Source organism: Ambystoma mexicanum, chromosome 11 (genome assembly GCF_040938575.1).
Source record: "Ambystoma mexicanum isolate Mex_15411 chromosome 11, UKY_AmexF1_1, whole genome shotgun sequence".
Taxonomy (NCBI): Eukaryota; Metazoa; Chordata; class Amphibia; order Caudata; family Ambystomatidae; genus Ambystoma; species Ambystoma mexicanum.
Genome location: NC_090934.1, coordinates 1,421,926,769 through 1,421,949,188, shown reverse-complemented (window position 1 = coordinate 1,421,949,188; position 22,420 = coordinate 1,421,926,769). Strand labels below are relative to the sequence as shown.

The following is a 22,420-nucleotide window of genomic DNA, read 5'->3' as shown; positions in this document are numbered from 1 at the left end:
TCTACAGCACTGCTCTCGAAAGAACAAATTCTCTAATCAACAAACTGGCCTTCTTGCACCCACTACACAATCCACCCACCCCATCTGCCAACCCACCACCTGCAACTGCAACCCACCAGACTTTCGACTCTTTCACGCCAATATCAACTAACCAATTTCTCAAACTTCTCTACACCTGCAAACCATCCGGTTCCCCGCTAGACGCCTGCTGAGCCTCAACCTCAAAGAAATATCTGTATCTACCTGTACAGGAGAACACGCAAGAACCATCATAAACAACTCCCTATCCTGTGGAATTTTTCCCGACACGTTCAAAACTGCTCATGTCAACCCTCTTCTAAAAAAAACTTCCCTCGACCCTCATGACCCAAAAAACTACTGCCTCATCTCAAACACCATGTTCTCATCGAACCACTTACTCCCAACTAGATGCCTCTGTCGAAGCCAACAATCCTCTAGACCCTGCTCAATGAGGTTTCAGACGCCGACACGGAACCGAAACCACCCTAACCTCAATCTGGGATGACCTTAAAAACACTGCAGACTCTGCAGGATGCCCTGCACTAATCCTTTGGAACCCTTTTACCCCTGAAAGACCAGATCTGGGCCACCCACACCCACATCTGCTAACAGAAAGTGTCCCTCCAATTGAAAGTGTGTTGACAGTCCAGCTCATTCAGGCTTCGGATGATCCCACCATCAGCAGATTTCGACTTTATATTTTCAATATTCACCTGGCAGACCCGCATTCACAAGCGGCGACTAGGCATGATGAGCCGCCCAATAACACACCAAATAATACATATATAAATCAACATATAGCAACTTGGCAAATAGTTATTTATAATATTTGGTAATCATCCCAGACAAAAATTAATGGTGCACAAAATTGCTCTTGTAAATCACAACAGAAACCAGGCTCTAGAAGACAAAGTGGTGAGATATTCCTTGCTGGACTGTGTAAGAAGAGTTTTGGGCTTTGTCAGACAGCAGTGTAGACCTATGGGTAAAACGAGCAGGGATTGTTGACCCTGTCCCTGGCCAATGACAGCAGGGTAGAACTCTGGGTGAAACGAGCAGGGATTCTGGGCACTGACCCTGACCAATCCGTGATGTGCATCTGACAAACACCTTGCTCTGCCTCGACAGGCAATGCCCTTGACTGGTAAAGGTCCCAGCAAGCCACTGAGTAGAGCAGCTGAGCATGTTAGAGTGAGATGAGAGGTTTGCAGTATCTCTCATTCTTTCCAGCAGTCCTTCCTCTGAACCAAAGGTTCTTGCCTCCCATAACCCATAGCAGGTAGATCATGGTAATTTCTGAGTTTTAACACCACCCCTTTCCCTCTTCTGCAATTGCTTGCTTTGTTTCTCATGTGATACAATGCATATTTTTGAGAAATAGAGAAAGAGAGAGAGAGAGAGAGAGAGAGAGAGAAAGAGAGAAAGAGAGAGAGAGAGAAAGAGAGAAAGAGAGAGAGAGAGAGAGAGAGAGAGAAAGAGAGAAAGAGAGAGAGAAAGAGAAAGAGAGAGAGAGAGAGAGAGAGAGAGAGAGAGAGAGAGAGAGAGAAAGAGAGAAAGAGAGATAGAGAGAGAGAGAGAGAGAGAGAGAGAGAGAGAGAGAGAGAAAGAGAGAAAGTGAGAGAGAGAGAAAGAGAAAGAGAGAGAGAGAGATAGAGAGAGAGAGAGAGAGAGAGAGAGAAGATTTGACAGGCATCAGACCTGAGTGCAGGGTTGCAAGTTGTTTTGCTTAGTACAGCCCACTCCTCCTTTGCCCCTGACTTCTATGATCTTCTACCACCTTGTATTACACACACAAAACCCTACAGGTGACCATCAACGCTGCAGGCTCTCCCACTATCCCAACTTTTAACCCCACCCCTTTTACATTCAGGCCTATGTGTAGAGGGGCCACCATTAGAAATAAATAACTGCTAATATTAAGAGCCCTGATAAGGACAATTTTACATCAAGGTTGAGATCAATGGTGATGTGGAGAGTGATTTCAACTCGTTTTTCTCTAACACTGTTACAGAAGTCTTCAAATAAACAGAGAGAATGCAAACGTTTGATAAATCGGTACATCTTGGTAGAAGAGTAGTGAGGACACTGATGGATACTGATAAGGATGTTACTCCTATGATGGCAACTTTTTAAAACCATTTTGTCGGAGGGTCAGCAGGAACAAATAAAAACGTAATGCTTTGAAGTGCTGAAGTTGAAAAATCGCTTTTCACAAATGTAATTTAATAGTTCCATGAAAAATTATTTAGGCACAATTTTGGAAATGTCAATAGGTGGGTTTTTTAATCTGGCTGTTGAAAACCTTATAAAAAGTCAGATCAATGGAATAGAGATATTAGCTGGACTGACACAGCTGTTAAATTTCAGGGTTTCTAGAGAGTAGTGTTTTCCAAACGTCTTTAAGCAAAAGCACCCCTAAGCAATATGTTGGGGAGTGGTCCTTTTGTACTTAGCTTTCAAGTGTGAGATGGCAGATGGTCAACCGGCCTCTCCCCCCCCCCACTCTCATTCATGCTTTTCAATTATTTACAAGTGTGAAGTTCCATGACTTCAATAGGCGATCCACCTGAACTGAATTGAGATGAACACTTGCTTAACTCATGTCAGCTCAAAGACCTCTATAATTGGGGGTTGGATTGGGACGTTGATGGCAAATGGAGCCTGCAGTATGTTGGTGGTGTCAACGGGGTCAATATAGGGAGTCACTGATTCATTTGTTTCTGTGTCCATCTTACATTGATCTATAGAAGCTATTGATGTTATCCCTCCTGAGGGTGGCGGGAACCAGCAATCTCTAAGAGGCAATCATTCCGGCCAGTAGTAGGGCATGTCTCTTGCTTACGTCAAGTTGGGTGTTACATGATGCTTAACTGTCGCCTGGAAAAAAGGAGAACATTGAGTACTTGAAATCATGCTGTGTCAGGCTGCTAGACAACCGGTGGTTGATTACTGAATTGCCTCCCTGACTGGTGCCAGGATGATCCTTGAGGCTTTGATTACATTCTTATTATATGTGTACCTATATAATACCAAGACAACTTCACTTAGATTTGTATCTGCACACTTTGGTTGTATCCTAGTAAAATATTTTACTCTATTTGTATTGTATTAAGATGTTTTTTTTTCTGTTGGTAAAATAGAACTTTATAGACCAATAAACTAATTGAAAGGGAATTTCACCAGGCTCAAACTTGCTCTGTGTGCTTCCCTCCTCTCTCTGTTCCAACCCTTCTCCTCTCCCTTCTTGGTTATTTTTTTTTCTCTGTTAGTCTCTTACCGCAGCTATTCTTCCTTTTTGTGTGCTTCGTCCTCGGTTGTACCTCTCCATTCACTCACTCCCTCATTTACGTTCAGTCTGACACCTTTATTTGTCCTTACCTCTTAATTCTAGTGCCCCTCCTTTCTTCCTCCAGTTCTGCCTTGTCTCTTCCTCCCTCTTGTCTCTCGCTCCTGTTGCATGCTCCCCTCTCTCTCCTGCTAGTTTTGTTTCTCTCGCCTGTCAGCTTTTCCCTACTTTGTGTTATCGCTCTCCACTCTCCTTCCCATGCTGTCTCTCTTTTACCACCATCTTGTTCAGTCTCAGGTGTCTCTTCTCCGACTCACACTCTGTATCGCCACTCCTTGCACTCATTTAGTCTCCCTTTTCTCGCTAACCTTTATCACCTCTCTCTACTTATACCTGCGCTCCCACTTTCCCTCCCTCCTGTTCTGTCACCCTTTCCTCGTGTCCCACCTTATGTTCAGCCTCTCTGCTCTCTCTCCTTTCAGTCTCTCTCTTTCTTGGTCTGTCTCACCTGTCTCCCTCGCACCTTGTAGGTTTGCCCATTTCTTCCTCATAAGCCCCTCCCTTTTACTCCCATTTCATATCTAGTCACTCTCCCAGTTGTTGCACTAACTTCTGTCCCCTTCTCTTCCTCCCTTTCTTTCCCTAATATATTCAATCCCATTCTGCCAGTATGCTCTCTCCTCGCCCCTTTCTATATCTCTCCTTCACATCTCACACATGCTTCCTTTCTCTAAACAGATAGTGATACGGGGCGGACATCCTGTTCACCATAACCCCTCACCTCTCCACAGTCCTGAAATTAGGTGAACTGTGAAGTAAGAAAGGTGGGGTCGGTACACAGCGTATCAGGGAGGACACCAGGTAAGTTATATGTAGGTTTATTGTGTCAAGATGTACAGGTAAGTTCTTAAGTACACGGGAAAGAAACACTGGCCCATCCACCAGGTCAGATAACTCTCACTCTCCAACTGTCCCTTTAGAATCCAAACACTCAAAGGACAAAACTCCACTCCAAGATTCCACCAACTCAAGATTCCACAGACACCAGCACAGTGCAACACACTGCAGGTGGCAGCATGGTTCTGCAGTGCTTATCTGCATGCCGAAACCTGCAACAATGACGTCAACAGCTCATGACATGCACCACATGGACTAAGCATGCATTCTTTGTTTACATGTCACCAAGAGCCCCATGCCACTTTAGGCTCCGAGAACTGCAATGCTAGTTTCCAATCTGGCTGGGGGCAGAGATTGTGCCCCTCACTGAATTGGCATGTGACTGGCTCACCAAGGATTGGGTACCCAAATATCTGAAGACGGATGCTATAGTGAAAAGGGCAGAAGGAAACACAGAACCAGACTATGTTACATCAAATGCTCCCACTGATATAGACATTTTCTAGGGGGCAGGAGATATATTGGAACACAAATTTGCTTTTCACAAGGCTGCCAATACAGGTGTGGGAGGAACAGCACAAATAATGTTATTAGCAACAAAATATAACTTCAGAAAATGTTCTGAAACTGATGAATCTGTGCCCATTCTCAGTAGTACAGCTTCAGTAGCCCATATCAGCCGAAAATAAAGGGTTGCTTAGAGGCTTATCTGCTGATGTTCAATTGTCGTCATATCACACCGCTAGGCAGCTTTATATTTGACCTTATCCTTAATAATAAAGCTGATTGATATTGAAGTATTGTACATTAATAAGGGCTGATTCAGGAGCAGGCACTGATATTATTGAAAGGTCATTTGATATGGAGGATCAGCTCGTTCTAATCTGGCTATCCCTGTTCTTCATGTGTAAGTTAAATTACCTCGATTTTATTTTATTTATTTATTTATGTATCATTTGTAAAGCACATAAATATCAAGTAATTTGTGTTTCAAATTGCCCACTGGGCAATAGGGAGGGGAAATGGGAAAGAAAAGCAATTATGTTCTGAATTACTATAATTTGCAGGATAAAATGGACATATCAAACTTAATTGCCCCTAGCCATGAAACATAAGGCATTTCAGGCTGCAAGTCAAGATAGGGCGATATAAAACCATTAGAGTAAGCCAGATCATTGCAGATACAGGAACGATTTCGTAGGTTTCCTGAAAGGCAGAAAAGTAACATAGAAGGCGCTCTGTAGAAGAAGTGTATTGCAGCCCTGGTGGTAGAAATTCTATCACCGCGTGTTGTGTGCTTGAATCCATTGATAAGCAATAGCTGGTACTCAGAGGGCTATAAACAGCTTAGAGGTGGATTCCAATAATGTAACCCTTGAAATGCAAGTAACCAACCTTAAACTGGATCCATCTATCAATGGATAGCCAGAGAGAAAAGGTTGGTGTTTCAGAGGCTGGACATCAACCATATTGCACGCTTTTATACTGGCTGGAGGAAATGAAGCAGATAGGCAGAACTCCCAATATATATAGGGCATCATTACAACTCACCCGGTATGGAAACAACGGTGGCGGTAAATTGACGCCACCCTTGTTTCCATACCGGGTGATCACGACCCCTGCAGGCGGAGGCGTCAATCCTCCCAGGTCTGACCTGGCGGGTTTAACACCGCGCACCTGCAGGCGGACAATGAAACACCGGCACCATCACAAGATGGTGCCGGTGTTTCCATGATCCCCATTCCCATTGTGTCCTATCAGACTCAATAGAAATGGGGATTTACACAATTCCGCCTCCGGAATTCCCGGGTCACTGGGTTTGTAATGCCCCGGTAATTCCGGCAATCACGGAGGCGGAATGGTAATACGAGTCCGGTGGTAACTAGGCGGTTTTACCACCTCGGTTACCGCCGGACTCGTAATGAGGCCCATAGAGTTTATGTAGTTGAGTTTGGTGTTAACGAGAGAGACCACCACAGTCTGGGGAAAGATTTTGGGACTGAAAGAGAAGATCCTCCTAAATTGAAGTGAGTGAAAGAGACGTCCTTTTACCACAGAATTGACCTTAAACTAAATGACCCACAAGGGTTTTACCTTATAGAGAAAATAGAAGGGCAGCTAAAGAAACCAAAGCAGAGCGATCACCTTCCCTTAGTTAAAGGGATGCCTGGTGGGGTCCGACCCAACTATTAAGATTGACAGGGCGAGGCCACTAGGAGGCAATGCTTTTTCCTAAAGCATAGGAATAAGTGAAAGCTTCAGGCTTTAGAAAAATATACCTTGGCTTCCGGCAGCCACAATTTTTCTTCCATTATCGTGGTGCTAGCACGCAGGCATCTCTTGATTAAAGGGATGCCTGGCAGTTGTCAGCGCAACCATTATGGAGAAAAGGCCTTTTTTTCCCAAATGCTTGAAGCATTCGCACATCCTGAAGCTCTCTCACATGAGCAAGAACTTCAGGTTTAAAAAAAAAATGCCTTACCCGCTAGCGACCATGGGGAGCATTAGGGAGCCCCGGCAGAGCCCTGTCTCTGAATCATTTTTCAAAGACTGCCAGGGCTCTGTCCTGGCTAGCCCAGGACCACTTAAAATTATGGATTGGTTAGTGGGAATAGAATTCTTGACAAGCTTATATATATTCTGTCTGTGCAGTGTGGAGGTCACATTGGATACATAGCTTCTGCTTATATATAGCTGCTGCTGTCACACGGTTGCTGGATCCACTAAGGAATTAGTCGGCATTTGGTTTGTAAACTATCTGGAATTAGGGAAAAGCAAATTCTGACTTGTGCTTGGTTGTCCTTAGAGCTCCTTCGAGGAATACAGTGTTAAGGTGCACACAATTCGTCAGAATAATGCACAATGTTGGAGGACTAAGGTGTACGTAAAACCCCAGCTTTATTCAAACAATGAATCTAAGCTGAGACAGTATACAAGCATTTAATTCTCATGGCTCTCAACATGTTTAATGATTGCCAGCAGTTTGTATACAAAAACTAAGTGATCAATGATGTCACATTACACAATCAGTTTACAAAACCTACAGGGGATTGAGGTTGGTTAATGGCTCCATCTACATTTAGGATGTATATTGGTTAGTCAATCTATTGATAGGTACTTATCCGATGGCTCCTCCTGGACCCAACCCACTATTGATACTAATTCTACTACATCATTACAGGGACAGTTAATTGGGTGGCGCTATCCATTATAGGCTGTGTGACAGCAGACTTCTGATTGGTTGGCATTTAGCTTGCCAACCTTGGACACCCTGACAAGGCATCAAGATATGAGCAAGACATAAGTGGGGAAAGAGACGTCCATGGTCTGCCATACTTCGAATTAAAGGACACTCCTTGTTATCCCTAGACGATGAGGCCTTCCCTATCCTATGTAAATGACATTGTGTGTCATTGGGTGTCTGTGTGTGTGCTATGGGATTTCTGTACATGCATTATCTATGTTTGGCTCGTAATGAATACCCATTGTTTTCAATATCTGGATCACGTGTTAGGGTACCGTATTTGAGAGTGGATTGCCTTCGATTTACTGAGGTTTTAGCTAGTTCTAACTAACTAACTAAACAGGTTCTTATATAGCGCACAGCTAACCCAAAGGTCTAAGGGTGCTCACAAAACAGTGACAGACAAAAAACAAAAAAAGCAACAACTTGTACACAAAAACTATGTGTTCTAAGTCAGTGTCATTGCAGAGTGTCATGGATTGTATTCATTGTTTAGTTAGGCATCAGAAAGAAATGTTTGGAGCCGTTTCCTAAACTCTTGGAGTGTGGCACTTTGTTTCATTTGCAAAGGAATTATATTCCAGATATGTGGGGCCCATGCATTAAAGCTCGACCATCCCAGTTTCTTCAGGATTATACATGGTTGGGTTAGTAACATCTGGTCATTTGAGTGCAGGGTCTGCTTTGACATAGTTTTTTAAATTCTTGATGTGAGATATTCAGGAGCATCCCCTGTGAGACATTTGAAAACAAGGACTGAGACTTTGAAATTAGTTTGTTGCCTATAGAGAGCCAGTGCAATTTCTTCCGGCATTCAGTAATATGAGTTTGTCGGCTGAGTCCGTATCCAGCTCGAACTGTGCCCTTCTGTATAACCTGAGGTCTCCCAAAATTATCTTTGGATGTACCTATGAGGAGACTGTTGTAGTAGTCTTATTTAGTGTTGACTATTGCTGCTGCAATCACGGCTCTGTTAGGTTCTGACAGAAAAGGGCGAACCTGCCACAGGAGACGTGCATGTATGAACATGATGTTTTAAGATACGATATATGTTTCTGAAATGAAAAATGAGCATCAAAGAATACTCCTAGTGTTTTTACGGATTCAGATACTGGAATGGAATTTCCATGTATGACAAAAGCCCTGTATCTTGCATCTAGATGTTTCAATCTGTGAAGGGTACTAGCAATGAGCAGCACAGTCTTTTTATCATTAAGGACTAAGGAATTTAGGGCCATCCATTTTTGGATTGCCCCAAATATCTTATTTGAATTAGCCAAGTCATTCTCAAAGAGCCCAGATAGTTAAGTTGGGTATCGTCGGCATAGATGGCAAATTTAGCACCAAGAGATTTAAGGAGATCAGAGAAGCATTCAATATAAATATTAAATAGCAAGGGAGATAAACAGGGACTCCATATGTTACGGGTACTTTCTGTGATTGTGATGTTTCCCTATTATCGACCTATAGCCATGTCTACTCATCTAATATGTCTGCTGATGTTCCTGCCTGTGTGTTCAGCATCTTATCTACCTAAAATTCAATTTGTGTAGAGAGTCCCTTTCTTGGTACATGTGAAACTCCTGTCCCTTTCTACTATGGTGCATCATTTATACCACACACTATTTGTGCACTCTACAAACTATTTTTAATCCTTACTTGTCTCGCTCAATTTAACAAATTCTTTATTGCAGATTACATGTACGTTCACTTTGGTAAAGCATATTGTTTCTTGGAGCTCATTCTATCTCAGGTTGTCACCCACCCGTAGATGAATGGGGTGATATGGCTGTCTCTGTTTGTAATGTTTCTCACCCGTACACTAATGGAGTGGGGCCGGGGCAGAAGGTAGTAATTACGTATTTATCTGCATCATCACATTCCCCCGGTCACATGTTCTACCATGCCCATATTTCTGCACCATGTATTATAATCATCTTTAGGTATACTTATTTTGCTCACCGCCCTCATGCTGACTCCTTGTGCAATGAATTCTTCAGGACAGCAAGTCCAGAATCAGCCATTCCAATCAGGTTCACAATCCACGCAATGTTCAGTGCAATTGTGGGGATCAACAGTGTAAAGACTGGAGGGTGGTATCTGTACTTCTGCCCTCTATATGGCAGAGTAGAGGCACAGAGCACCCCATCAAAGGTTCTCTATATGGTAGCTATGGATGAGCAACCAAGCCTTAAGCTCTCAGGAGGTAATGCGGACTGGTTCTTAGGTACAGTGGGCCTCATTCCGAGTACGGCGCTAACCAATGGCGCTATTAACGCCTTGGTTGACGCCGTACCCGGACCGGCAGCGCCTTGGTGGATGGCGGAATCACCACCCCATTCCAAGGTTGGCGGGGCGGTAATTCCCCATTCACCAAGGCTCTTCCCCATTCCCAAATGAGCCCCCATAGGGCTCAATGGGAATGGGGAAGATGCAAATAACGGTGACCGTTCATTACGGTCACCGTTATTGGCTTGGAGGCCCCTTTGCACCCTCGACTTTAACACCTGCTCAAAGCAGGCGTTAAGGGCAAGGGCGCAGAGGGGACTCGGAGTATGGCGGTAAGGGATTACCGCCATCGGTCTCGTTACCGGTGGCCGCTATCCCTTACCGCCATACTCGGAATGAGGCCCAGTGAGTCCCAACGCCCCCACAAAGAATGTCCACACACTATGTTATGGGCTAAGACATTTCTTTATATACAATTGAGGTTCAGATATATATACACATTTCAATAACACATGTGGTACCCTGGTAATACTATATCGACACATCTGTACAATTCCACGTGGTACCACACCTATACTTTAGATTCATTTAAAATACATCAACTTCTAGTACTTATAACAAAGCATAAAAATCATTCAGTAAGGTGTCTCAGCATAGAAATGGGGAAGACGGGCAGGTTAACATTAAGCAATGGCAGAATGCTTTCTTTGTATGCAGATGCACAATTCTGAATGAGGATCCCCCGCCTGGGCAACCTGTCATAAAAGAATTAACAAGCCCAGTTCATACATGCTCAATAAAGTTTTCTTCTTGGTGGTTAAAATTTTCCACCACCCCAATGTACCTGAAGTGGAAGAGTTTCTTCGCTGGTTCTTCGATGGTAGCCTTTGAGGATGGACTCCTTTGAAGAAGGAGCCACTAGGCATCAAGATCCTCAAAGAAAAGTAGAACAGTTGCAATAATACAGCAGCTTCGACCTTTGTGGTGCTCTTAGTCGATCGATCGGTTCCTCGATGATGGAAGTTCTGGGAAGGTAAACCGTGCGGTAGGCCTTGATGCAAAATATTTGATACCGCAAATAAATCTCGGTGGACTTGAAAGACCTTCAGCAGTGATGGATGCAGGCCCGGCAGTGGGCGTCAGAAGTTGGGTGTCGCGTTTGGCGGTCCTCTGGTCTGTCGGTGCTGCAGCTGCAGCACATGCCTCGGGATAACTTTGGTGATCGGGACTCAACCACGAGCTGGACCTCGGATCTTCACTCACTCAGTGTCTTCGGGGTGTCTTTGTTGGCTTCGGGTGGCGGAAAACCCACTGGTGGACTTTGGCCGGCAGTCAGCAACCTAGAGTCTCTCCCGCAGGAAAAAGTGGTTGACAGTGAGGTCAAGGGAGCCCTCTTTCAAATGTGCTTAGGCATGGAGTTTTCTAGGCTCCGGTCATTGAGCAGCAGGGCATCAAGGTGTGCCCGCTTCTGAGCAACACGATTCGACTCAGCATCCAGCAGTCACAGACATTCTTCTGACCCCGGTCGACGCCAGTGGACTTCAATGATCCTCGATGTCCAGACGCTCTCTTTGGGTTTCTCAGCGGACACCTTCACTGGATGTCAGACTCACAGAACTGGCTTCCACGGTGCTTCGATAAAGAGCAGCAGTTTTTGCACAATGGTCCCTTGTAGCTCGGGTAGGGGTCTCCTAGCCAGATCCTCTCTTGCATCAGTCCTCGACAGACTCGATCAGCTCTCATATTACATTGAAGGAAATGCAACAGCAATCTTCTCCTCCAGCTGGGCTTCAAGGATCAGCTTCAAGTTCCAACTTCAGCTTCTGAACACTTTGGAAAGTGAGAGGTCCCCAGATATACACATCTGTCCCTCACACAATCTGGCTAAGCCAGGCTCAGTCAGCCAATCACAAAGAAGGGCATTCATGCAGGCAGCCAATCAGGCTCACAGGTATTCAGGCCAGTCGCTTCCACCCAGACACCCATAACAAGGAATGTGGATTGGGGCAAGCAACCAGCCTTTCAGCACACTACACTGCATTCATGTCAGTTCAGACAGGTTTGTCGCATTCATTGTGTCACACACAGAAACCAGGATGCATATTGGTCACACACTCTATTCACACAGGCCCCACCCCAAGGGTGTACCCACAACATACAGTCACTGGGAAGGATCCAGTCTGGCCAGGACTTCCCAACAATACCATACATGGTTCTTCCACCCAACAGCCAGTCAGGGGAAGGGACAGAGTCAGGGCTTCTCAGGACTTTCATGAAAACAAAGTAACAGTCAATAGAAACCAAGAGGCCCTAGCAGCCATCTTGCCTTCTATCAGGAGTCCCCTGATTCCTATGGCAGGGCCTGGGTATCCCAAAATGGAAGATACTCAGAGCTCCTTTCACATCAGCATGAAGCTGCCACCAGACGATACTCTGCTCTGTGGGCAACACACAATTGCTCAAAAACATGCACTAGGCATACAGGGTTGTACCCCCACCCATAGGTGCCATACTTATCTGTTTTGGAAGGTCATTAGTCTCACTGCTCTCAACTTTTCTCTGATTGTGTTAAACCCTTTTATAGTTGCATTTATTGTTTGCAACAGTTCCCATCTTGTTATCTGCAACCACTTGGCATTCACTGACATTTGCATGCCAAGGGGCAGGGAAGGACGTAAAGTGCACTTAGTATCACTAGGGAGCAGAGACATCCCCGAATTTGGGTAAGGTGAACCACAAGCACAATAGTGGTCCAATAGTACTGCTCTGCTTACTCGCATGCCTGGCAAATTAAAAACACATCTGTAACCTGTGTTTACTGTAACCTTCACTGTGCCATTATTTCTGAAGCACAGAACTGCACTTATGATCAGTATTATGGGCACTGGTACCCCATCATCTTCCACACAGGAGAAAGCAGTTTCATGTATTCAGGACATTCATCAAGGCACGCTGTATTTGCATTTTGTGCAGCCTCCTCAGGCTGCTCTAGGATTGCTAGTGCTTTACATCCTATCAGTCTGACGCTCCACCCCTCAGTGGTAAATACATTTCCTTTTATTTGTAACTGGCCTCTATTCCAGCAGCCATGTATTTCCTTCCATTGTGCATCACTGCACGGCAGCAATCTGTGGCCTTCTATTCTAATCTCTCCCCTATTTTGACCTGACAGTATGTATTTCATTACAGAAATTAAGCGAGGTCTGGTTGTGTCAGCGCTCTCCCTATTATTAGATAGATGCAGAATATGTTCATTCAATCAGTAGTCCATTTGTCTTTCTACAAATTAAGTTTAATGAGTGTGCAAGACAGCCGACCCGTGTTTCGACCAACATCTGGTCGCCCTCAAGGCTGCTTGTATAAGATTTCAAACAATATTAAACAAAGTATAGGTTATATTGCCCAATGACATAAATTGTAAACATGAATTTTCAAATCAATTAAATGAAAAGTGACAAAATATCGAAAGAACAGTTTATCAAAATTGAATGGTATTGTAAAACCAGTAAGTAATTAGAGAATTACATACCCAATGATGGAAGAATGAGGAGGTTGCCAAACACAAGACGGGAAAGACAAGTACAAAGCATGATATTGCTAAACCGCACTCAAGTCCTAATTACTCATTAGAAAAAAAATAAATAATTGCCACGAAACCAGCAGCTCAGGTGCAACCATACACTCCCAGTTGTGAGTGGTCAATTACTTTACTGCAGTGTGGATCTTCGTACCAAGTATCTTCGATATCTGCTTGCAATCCTTATTCTCTCCAACCTTTACTGGACCATTATTCTGGAAACACAATGAAACACTCTTGAGTGGTGAAATTTGCATAGGACCTGCTTCATTCTCTACCCATGTGAGCAGTTTTGCACTTGCTTCCCATTCTTTGAGGCAGTTCTCATTTTCCTTTTGTACCACTTTCACTGTGGCTGTTAGTAGGGTGTGTGCCTTGCTCCCACCCATTCCCTCCTTCTACCCTTCAGTTGTGTATTCTTAGCCATATACCAATAACGGTGGTCTTTGCCAGTATCCTGGCATTCATCCAACTCCTTTTGTTTTGCCTTGGGGCATTGTCATTCCTCTTGTATCACTATTCTGGCCTCTCCTTTGTGTGGGCTATCAGGAATGTCTTCTATGAGAACATCTTTTGTGACATCCATTTGAGTGTTGCCCATCTTCCTTGAAACCGGCATCTGGTTGTGCAGAGCAACATGTGCATGAGACATTGTGCTCTGCCGGTTGGAATTTCAGTTGCTACAAATGTTCTGGATGTACCCATGGCATAGGGGATGGGAGAGCATACAAAACAGCTCTCCATTGTCTTTTCTTTCCCCACATTGGTCATGTGCTTGCACCACACGTTGTGGATATATGGGCCCGAATCTGTTAGATATGAATTTACCTGTTCAAAGTCTACGTCTGTACTATACTTGAGTCTTTTTACTTCTTTTGGATCTGCCCAATTATGACTTGCATGAACGCATGAATAGGAGTTGTGTTAGTAGGGATCAAAGCATGTTCATGCAAAAATAGAATCCTTCATAATGCAAAGTGTGTATGAGTATTGTATGTGTAAAGTGTATTTATAAACTATATCACATTAATGTAAAATAAAATAAATCTGAGAAGATAAAAAAAGAAAAAAAATATCTTTTAAAAAAATGCCGGTCCTGGCATGAGCTGGGGTAATAAATCAGATACCCCATGTTGAACGCTACTGCCGACTATGTAAAAACCAGTCAATACTAGAAACTGGGAAACATGTGTTAACAAACTGCCCTAAATTATCCATAACTTACCAGACCCAATACGGTAGATATATTCATAGTTGCGTCTTTATAGCAGAATTAGCTTTCTGGTGGAGCAGCATTAATTCTTTGAATATGAGCTGCCTGATTGCAATATATAATGTTTGGTTAGTAGTTGAGAGTTAACTAGGAAGTTCCATTTGAAACAACTTTATGTTGCCCCTGAGATGTCAACGTTCACTTGTGTGCTGTCCCCCAAGAACCCTTTGGTTACTGATAGTAGGAAGGCTTATGACTCTCTCTTGTATGGCCATTCATGGGAAATGTTCAATCTGTGACCTATTGCTCTTAAGTGTGGACACTTAAAATGTAGCAGATATATGGTTATAGGAAATTCTAGTTACTTATCTGTGTTTCTGTTATTTTACTTCTGTGCAGATTAATTATGATATTTTTAAGTTATATATTTTTTGTGCTGAGTAGTTGAGTTATCAATAATATGCTATAGTTAAGTACACTGTATGTAAGAAATGAATGTGTGTATTTTATGTGTATTTTATGTGTAAAATTTATTTATAAACTATATCACATTAAACTAAAATAAAATAAATAATACAAAGAGGGTAAAGATGTAGAGACAACAGAAGGCACAACATATCAATATAGCAATTCAAGTTACAATTCCCATTTTTCATAATATCGGATGTCCTTTGTGGTGTCCAGAAGGATTGTAGAATCACCTGAAAAGCCTCAAAAATGTGTTATTATTGTTTTAGTCTGTTATCGTTGTCTTAAATACTGAGTGAGTGCTGCATAAAACAACCGTTCCTACACTATACAAATCCTACCATGGTTCAAGAGAGTGATGATGGGTGGATCCATTTTGGTCAAGCGTGGGGCAGTGTGTGCCACGTAAAGCAGAAAAGCAAGAAAGTACAATCTAGGTGGGTTCATCCACTCAGTGTCGGTTTCAATTATAAATCTAATAAAGTGCTCCTCAAAGGTTGAGTGCAGGTACAGAATCATGTATTAAGGCAGTCCTTTACTTTCACGATAAATACCTAGTGTGAGAAAAGATAGTGTGCCTACTCTAACTCTGTGTTTTTTTTCTTCCCTGGATCTAGTCATTGATCACGTCAATCTTTGTTGTGGCGCTTCTTCTTTGTTTTGTTCTTCTTGCATCAAATCGTGTTCGTACTGGTGGGAGGACTTCTCAACTCAGCAGGATTTGACATCTCCAATGTAATTCCAGGATTTGTTGCCACTCAGTTTCACCGCACGATCAGTGGCCTGCTCTGCTCTGCAGAGAAGTGCTGCTCAAACACCAAGGACTAACGAACGTTCGCAGGTACACCAAGTCTTCAGGATAAAGTGCTTGTTGTCTGAACAATTAAAAGTTTGTTTCTGGTGTACTGTCGAGAGATAAAAGAAGCACTAGCCATTATCGTAGCAAGATAATCATGCATTAAATCCCCTAAGACAACAGCAGAACTGTGGGCATCTGTCAATGCTCAAGTGGGAGGAGCAAGTGGATGTTGCATGCAGCTCATGAGGGGTTAAATGGTGTTCGGATCCAGGTTGGTTGTACAATGCAAACAGAACTACGGGCAGGCAAGGCAGCCACCCCTTTTTCAATGTGGCTCTAATTTTGGCTATTTTCTCCTTTAATACGCCATTGAGGTGCTTGCATATTCCATTCGCTTACATGTGATAAGTGCAGGAAAACCTGTGATTGATCCCCAGTAGTGCCATTATATAGGAAAAGGTCCCATTTACATAATGGGGTGCACTGTAAGACTAGAGAAGATCACGCACTCCCCATCATGAGATAACCTATCTAACGAGGAATTGTGCGGCTCTGAGAGCCTCAGGGTGCGAACATGAACCAGCTTCGATCCATCTGGAAAATGTAAATGCAACTACTATCATATAACGGTAGCCTTGTCAGACTTGACCATGTCTACATGATCAGTGTGGAGATATTGGAAAGGCCAATGGGGAGGGGTATTGCTCCTCGCACTACTCCCAAAGTATGGCCCACTTTAAAATGTTTACAGACAGTACAATTGTCCATGAATGCAGCTATGTGCTCTGCCATATTTGCACAGAACCGCTCTTCCCCAATATGTGCAGCAAGTACGTCCCTGCCTAAATGAGTGGGGTGATGTAATTGTGTAAGCGCGATTTGCAATAATGTTACTGGAATCACTGGCTGGCCAGTGCTTTCCTGTTGCCATAATATGTCTGTAGGGGATATTGAACAACCCCTCTTTACCCATGATTCCTTTTCTTCTAATGGTACCTTTCTCTGAAACTCCATTATTTGCATGGCAGGTAGTGAGCTATATCCTTCCTTCAGTATCATATTGCACATGCGTATCCTTGTGTTAGAGGGAGTGTCATAGTAATTTATTTCTGTGAAATATGCTGTGCAATTCACTTCTGCATCTGCAGCTTCATTGGAATGGGAGACAAAGTTCTCCCCCTTCGTGTGTGCTTGGCACTTCATGACTGCTATGGCTGATGGGAATTGAAGCACGTCTATGAGTCTGCCCTATAGGGGTGCATGCTGCACTGGTGTGCCGTCAGCACGTCGGAAGCCCCTCCACTGCCATAGTGACAGTTCAGCGAGTACTGTAGATGTCACATAGGGTGAATCGGAATACACTGTGACCTCCTTGTCCTTGTGTGCTTCTAATGCCATTATGAGAGCCACTAATTCTGCTGTCCGTGCTAAAATATGTGATGGCAATCTTGAGCTTGCTACTATTTCGGCTGTCTGGTCTGATTTCATTTTTACCACTGCCGTCCCAGTGTGCCTTTCCCCAATTGTTTTGGCTACAGTTGACGACCCGTCAATGAAATGTGTTTCTCCTTCCTCAAGGGCATTCTCTCCACCTTAGGGATGTTGTCATATTGTTCCATGTACGTAGCACAGTCATGTACATAGTCTCCTTCCTCCAAAGGCTCAGCTATGAATGTCGCTGGGTTTGCAATTCTGCATCTCACTACTTTCATTGCCAAATTTGAGATTATCACCTCGTATCCAGATGCTCTCTGGGTAGTCAATGTGCTTTTGGGCTTTTCGAGGATAGCAAAGCGGGCATACTCCATGTAAAGTATGGTTCTGCACCCCATTGTGATACTCACTGACCTTTTTACAGCAAATGCAGCAGCAGGTAATGTTCACAGGGCTAATGTCCTCTCATCACTGGGTCTAAACATCCCCTATAGTAGGCCATTGGTTTGTGTCCAAGGGTTGTCTTCTGTGATAGTACCACAGTCATCACTACTCCATTGGAATGCAAGAACAAATAGAATTCTTCCTGGTAATTGGGGAGCTCTAACACTGGAGATGGCCATATTGTTTTGTTCAGTTCCTCAAATGCTTCAGTCATTTCGGGTGTCCATGATATGTAACCGTCCCCTCTATGTGCATTCTGAAGCACTCTTAATAGGGGTGCTGTGTATGTCCTGTAGTCGAATATCCAGGCTCTCCAATAATTATAGAGACCCCAGAATTGTTGCATCTCTCTCACTGTCTGAAACAGCGTAATTCTGAAGATCGCCTCAGCCCTTTATGGGGTTCCCTTTCAGCCTTCTTGTGATATCAGCTGTCCAATGTACAAATCCTCCTTCTGGCAATATTGTACTGTTACCTTGTCTTCCTTGTAGCCCTTTTCTGCTAATACAGTCAACAAATGCACTGAGTCATTTCAACACTGCTCTTCAGACTTGCTGTAAATGAAAATGGTGTCTACATACTGAATGATGGTATTCTGTGATTGTATGTTCCCTAGGTCCATTTGGATGACCCTATTGAAGATAGAGGGTTATTCACAGTACCCCTGTGGTTATCTCGTGTGTTTCCACTTCCAGTTTCTATATGGAAAGGAAGTCAATTCCTGTGACTCCTAGTGGAGGGGTATATAAAAGAAAGTGTTCTTCAGATCTATTACAGTGAAATGGGTAGCTTCTATTGGAATGCTACATAGAATTGTCACGGGATTGGGGACTAACAGAATTTCTGCCTCAACAATTTGATTCAGGGGATATAAATCTTGGACAAAATGCCATGATCCCCAAGTTGCCTTCTTCACAGGTATACAGCGGTTGTTATGTTCACTTTTTCAAATGGCATATTTTCAAATGCCATTTTCTCAACACAATTTTGCCGAATAAATATTTTTCAAATGTTTCTTTTTTTAATTTTATTTTTTAAATGGGGGGTCCCCACCAAACCCCTTTTTGTACACTTTTTGTTTTACTTATGGAACTGAAAAAACCATATAAAATAAAAAAAAATGATACATTTAGACAAAATGTTTTTGAAAAAATGGTGTTTCGAAAATAAGTTTTTGAAAAAATGACCAGGTACCAGACAGTGGTATTACACTGTGACTCCGAAGGGACTTGAATGCCTAAAGCAGCGATCATCTCATAAATGCCTTCATCTGCATCTCTAGATAGGGGATATTGTCTTGCTCTTGGTAGGATAGCTCCTGGCTTAAGTTTTATTTTGACAGCTCCTATTGCCTTTAACAGGCCCACGTCATATGGACTACTAGACCATAGAACACTGGGTACTCACACAAAGACTTCCTTGGGAAATGGTAGTAGTGCCTTTTTCAACAAAACCATTCTCTGTACTACTTCCCTTTACTGTAGCCTCACGCATTAGGTAATGTTCATGGAAAGCACTGTCTTGCGATCTAAACAATCGTCTTGAAACTTTTTCTGCTCACGACTCCTATCCTCCTTTTCTTTTGCATGTCAGCGCTTTTTTATGAGTCGCTCAACTTCCACCCTTCTCTTTTCTTTCTTTATTTGCAGCTGTCTCTCCTTCTCTTCTTCAGCCTTTGCAGCTGTTTCCTCCAGCTCTCTCTGCATCTTCTTCTCCCTCTCTTCTCTTTCCCTCTCTTCTGCTTGCTCTCAGTCCCTTCTCAACCTGTTGTATTCCTCCTTCTCTTCTCTTTCTCTTCTCTGTACTTCCTCCATTATCTCTGCCCATTTCTTCGCTGCTTCCTCAGCATCTTTACGATTTGAGTGCCGATTCATGGAACAAACATGCGCCGAAAATCCCAGCGCAAGCAGGCGCAAGGAGGCACAAGTGTGAGAAAGCAAGTGCATGCGCACGCGTGCGATTCAAGGAAGGCGCTGTGCTACTTTCCCACTGGTTGTGTGCCAAACCCGTGCATGGGGCACGCTGGTATACATGTCTCCGAACATCGTGCGCTAAGCGCACATAGCGCAGCGCACACAACAAAAGTAGGCGAACAGGGGGCGTAACACGCGGAATGGGGAATAACGCGTGAAAAAGAAGGCGTAACGGGGGAAGTACTGCTGAGAAGTACACGGAACGCCCACACGCACGCAACTATTCATGGAATCGAATAGGGTAAACCCGCGCACAGGCAAAGACACGCACAGGCCTAAATACGTCCGCCACACGAAGGTAAGCGGTAGCGTCCCTCTGCATTACAAAAGTGTGCACAAATAAAAAGCACGCATATACTGAGTGGGGTAATTGTATTTCAAGGGTGCGCTGGAAGTTTTACATGCGATTTCAGCAGGGTACGTGTATTTCAGGGGTGCGCGGGAAGTTTTACACGCGATTGGCCTGGGTACCTGTATTTCAGGGGTGCGTGGGAAGTTTTACACGCGATTGGCCTGGGTACGTGTATTCCTGGGGTTCGCGGGAAGTTTTAAACGTGAAAGGGCAACGCCCGTACACGATACGTCACAGACGCGCTTACGCGCTAAGAGCCTTTGGTCAAATGAAATTGCGTACGTGTGCTGACGCGCTTACGCGCTAAGGGCCTTTCCTTGAATTACATGCTGACGTGCAATTGTTTCATTTGCCAAATCACTCCGTATCAAGATGGCCACGCGAAAACACACGGAAGACCACACTCCCGCCCTGAAGGCCATTTTTCTGCCCACCAGAGCCCCGAGCACGCTCCCACCTGCCATCTGCTGCTGCGTGACTGCCTGCTGCCCACGTGCCCTGCTATTTGGTGCCTGCACATCAGCCATCTGCAGGGGTCCAGTTGCTGTGTCCACCCCTGCTGGAACAGAAGACTCCCGACTGGGATACCATCGCTCCACAGCCCAGCCCCAGGACCCAGTTGCCCACCCACGCCTGCCTCGGGGGTCGCCATGTCGGGGCAAACACCATCTGAGACCAGTGGCGACCCCCAGCCAGAGGGGCAGAGGGCATCCAGCTTCACTCAGAAGGAAGTTAGTGTCCTGGTGGAGCATGTCCTGGGGCATTATGATGCCCTCTTCAGAACATCACGCGCCAACAAGGAAGGACGACTTTGTGGTTGCCATTAACACAGAGGGGATGGCAACCCGCAACATCAAGCAAGTCAAGAAGCACTGGGAGGACCTGAGGTCCAGGACCCTCATAAAGGCCCGGCGCCTCGTGGAGGGGGGCCGAGGCAGCATGAGTACCATCCAGATGAGGGTCCTGGAACTCGTAGGTCCAGCGCTCCACGCACAGATCCTTCAGAGGCAGACCCGTCTGGAGTTGGGCGGTAAGTGGCCAAGCATTTCTGTGTGAGACATGGCATGTTGCAGGGTGCTGGTTGTCTGATACTTGCCTGTATGTGTGACATAGGCCATGTACGTATGTGTGTGTGCAGGGACATCATGGTCTTCATGGTCATGCATGTGAGACCAGTAATGTGTAAACCACATGGTAGGTGCATGTGTTACAATGCAACATGCGGAGCATCATGCGGCATGCACACATTAATGCATGTCTATCTCTGTTATTGGTCATGGATGGAGTGTGAGGGATGGGTGCTGCGGTCATGGACATGTTTGGTGTCCATGTCTGTGTGTCTGACTTGCATGTCTGTGACTTGTAAATGCCATGGATGCATGACACATGTCTGTGACAATGTTCAGATTCACTGATGCAGCCTACTCATCCTTCTATCCACTGTGCCTGGGGTGTACGAGGCCAGATGGATGAAACTACGGTGAAGTGTGTGCATGTGATAGGCATGACCCATGATGCATGTGAGTTTCAAACCAGCATTGTATGTTTCAAGAGTCCCTTGGACATGTATGCTAATGTTCATTGCATGCGCCATGCCTGTTACTGCATGTGTTTTGCCTGCACTGACCCATGTGTTGTGGAGGGACATGATGGAAGTATGTTTGACAGTGCCACTCATCTGCTATTGCTTCCTGTCTAGGGGACCATTGTACAGTACCCTGATGCTTGTGTTCTATGTCTCCCTCTACACAGCGGCAAGTGATGAAGAGACGGCGGAGACGGCGCTGTGGAGCAAAGCGGCGGGGATGCCCCCACCGGCCGGCGACGCAAGGCCCAGTCACCCTCCCAGAATTTACCATCGTCCGGGAGTGAGGGGACTGGTGCTGCGTCTGCCACGACGGCTGCAGCGGAAGGGGTGGGTGAGCCCCCACATGGGCTTGCAATGGCAGAAGACGTTGTGGAGCCATCCAGGTTAGTGCTTTCCACAGAGGAGGAGGAGGCCGCTACTGAGCCACACATAGGGCCTGGGGGGGGGGTGGTACCACTGGTGCAAGTGGTGCAGTCCAGGGGCAGAGGCAGGAGGCAGCACAGGTCATCCTAGGCCCGTCCGCAGGTAGGGGGGATGTCCATGTCATCTGACACTCCTCTACCTGCGGACGAGTGGACCCCTGGCCCTATGGAGAAGGTCCTGATTGGTGTCGCGTTGCGCACGCGTGACATTCGTGATGACGTCCATGCTTCCCAGGGGGAGCATGCACGTCATCATGAAGAGCAGCGTGCCAACGTGGCCCAGTTGGGATTGTGTCCATGGTCGGGGGTTTTGTACATGTGTCGGCCACTCTGGCGGCCCTCTCCTCCTCTGTGGAGACTATGTGCCAGTCGTTCTCCATGCCGTCTTCCAGCCCAGATGCCACCAGGGCCCCCTGTGGACCTGCCCTGACCAACGCAGCCAGCTCAGTGGGGATCCCATCCCTGCCACAGTC

General features: G+C 45.0%; 1 long non-coding RNA gene across 4 annotated transcripts in view; it reads right to left on the bottom strand.

The window, feature by feature from the left end:
- Window positions 1-22,420, bottom strand: part of LOC138504513 (uncharacterized) — a 187,182-nt gene that overhangs the window by 138,903 nt on the left and 25,859 nt on the right. The window contains exon 2 of one of the 4 annotated variants that reach the window (XR_011279852.1): window positions 13,409-13,469. The exons of the other annotated variants lie outside the window; for them this stretch is intronic. This is a non-coding gene — a long non-coding RNA (uncharacterized lncRNA). The remainder of the gene's footprint in view (window positions 1-13,408; window positions 13,470-22,420) is intronic. 4 annotated transcript variants of the gene reach the window in all.